The sequence below is a fragment of the Cynara cardunculus genome (assembly GCF_001531365.2).
Source record: "Cynara cardunculus var. scolymus isolate 2C chromosome LG 5, CcrdV1, whole genome shotgun sequence".
Classification (NCBI taxonomy): Eukaryota; Viridiplantae; Streptophyta; class Magnoliopsida; order Asterales; family Asteraceae; genus Cynara; species Cynara cardunculus.
In genome coordinates, this window is record NC_037532.1 from 2,150,559 (window position 1) to 2,153,164 (window position 2,606).

Here is a 2,606-nt window from a genome sequence, read left to right on the forward strand (position 1 = left end):
TAATAATTTTCTATAGAATAATAAATAATATTTGTAATAATATTGTATTTATAATTAAATAAAATAAGTAAAAGAAAATTAATATAAAAAAAAAGAAGACAACAATAAGACAAAATCATAAAAAAAATAAAAAAAAATGATTATATTAGGGAGTAGGGGTACCATAAGTAAAAAGGAGGGTGCCCTCCTCCTTGAGTAAATAAAATAAAAAATAATAATTAAGTAATGATTAATAATAGATAAGTGTTCAAATACAGTCAACTTTGACGATATGGTAACATTGAATAGATATAATAACGTACATTAATATATATATATATATGATGTTTTAAATACAATTTATTATATTTGTACAACCAATGTAATTCAATTAATTGAGATATTTATAGAAATGATAATAGTTCATTTATTATGATTTAAATATTTATGAAAGATTACTAACTTATTAATTATGATCAATATTTTATATTATAAAACAATCAAAACTTTTATGAAATCATACTCCACTTTTATATTTAAAATTATATTTTATTTTTATATTTAATTTATTTTATTATATTTTTTGTTTTTAAGAGTCAAATTAATCAACTAAAATTTTATATTTAAGTTTATTGTAATCTGGATGTTTATAGAATATGATCAATGTTCATTCATTTATTATCAACACTTTAAATTAGTAAACAATCAAAATATTTATAAAATCGAATATTTATTAGATTAGATGGACGATTCATATTGATGTGTATGGTCTGTATGAATTGAGAGGTTTGTAAATGACTGAGACTCATGAGGGACTGTTTGGTTGGTTTTTCATTAAGTCATATATAGATGAATTAATCTTGTCTATACAAATTTGAAAGATTTTTGTTTGAAAGAGTTTTTCATAAATGAAAAGAGCATGTTTTTTTTACTTGAGAGAGCTTTTTTTGAAATAAAAAAAAAAACTTGACTTTTTGCATAAAGTTTTCCTTAAAAGCGTACTGAATAAGTCATTTTCTAAATCATTAAGACATTACCCAATACTCATGTATAAATGACTAAATAATATATGAGTCCCCGATAAACTCATTAAACTGCTAACCAACAAATCTTAAAAGACAGTTCCAATATTCAAACATCTTTTCAAAAGTTCATCATGACACTACTTTAAAATTTTAAAATTAAATGAAAAACCAAAATTGTTGTCATACACCAAAAATTCTCAAAAGTCAAATCTATCTATAAGTGAGGGGTTGTTTATCAAACACTTATCTAGTAAACACATATCGGTAAAATTTAACATTATCATTTACTTACTGGGTAAGATTTTAGTCAACAAAAACGATATCATATGCAACAATTTACCCGATAAGCGCTAGTTGTGGAAAAACCATTGCTCTTACTTGCCGGGTAAGACTCTCAGTCTTTGTCTCGCTCTTACCAGATAAGATTCTTGGTCTTTGTCATATTCATCTGGTAAGGTAATTTAATTTAGTAAGCGCTTATCCGGATAAGAATTTGGTAAACGACCCCAAACAAAATAACATGATATACTGTATAAATATAACAATAAATTCTAAAATACGTTTCGATTAGTTGTATATAAATAGAGTGGATAGTTGAGGTAATTATGTATTTATAGAACTTATTGATATAAAACACTGAAATTACTAATAATTTTGAGCTTTTTCAAAAAAGATCAACTGTGATGATATTTAATACAAATAAATACTGTGTATGCATCATAAAAATAGACCCTAAAGCTAACGAGCATGAAGGTCCCATGTCCTATCAGCTATAAACGAAGCACAAAATAGAAAGTCAAATGGTGATTGTGGTTGTCGACTCTCGTTAACGTGTAAAACAATGAACCAATCGACATTAATGATGTGTCGCAACGTAGGGCAATGGATGTCATCTGATTTTCTGTCACAACAATGTAAATAACGTGTAGCTCAGTTGGCAAATAAGTAAAGTGATTCTATATAAATACAAAACAGATCTTCTTCTTTTTGATTAACTTGATATACAACTCGCTATGTAAGTCGACTAATCTCAAGTACGATCTACAAAGCTATATCTGTTATTGGCAAATAAGTAAAGTGACGTTATATAAATACAAAAGGGTAAATTGTATGAAAAAAAAATAACATACCTTAACTTGGTTCCTCTTTTGGATAACGTACTTTCAAAACTTTTATTTTGGTATCTAAGATGTAAAGTTTTAAACATTAAGTAGACGAGTAACTAGTTGAAGAATTAACCGATTATCATACTGATGTGACGAGTAATGTAGTAATCAACTCAGTTGATGAACTCTTCTTCCTACTTAAAATATTCAAATTATTGCATTTTTTAATTCAAAAAAATATCATTATTAATAGTATCTATACTATCTTATAAAGCATTTGGCTAAAACTCTTTAAAACTCTTAAACTCGATCATCCTTATCCGATTTTAGCCCTATCCGATTTCATCTCATATCTGAATTCGTGTAACTAACTGCAGATAAACACAATCAAATACAGGATAAACATCTTATTTTAAATATAAAAAATCTAAAATATAATTAGTATAATCATTGAGTTCTAACAGAATACTTAATTATTATCTTTATAAAATTTATA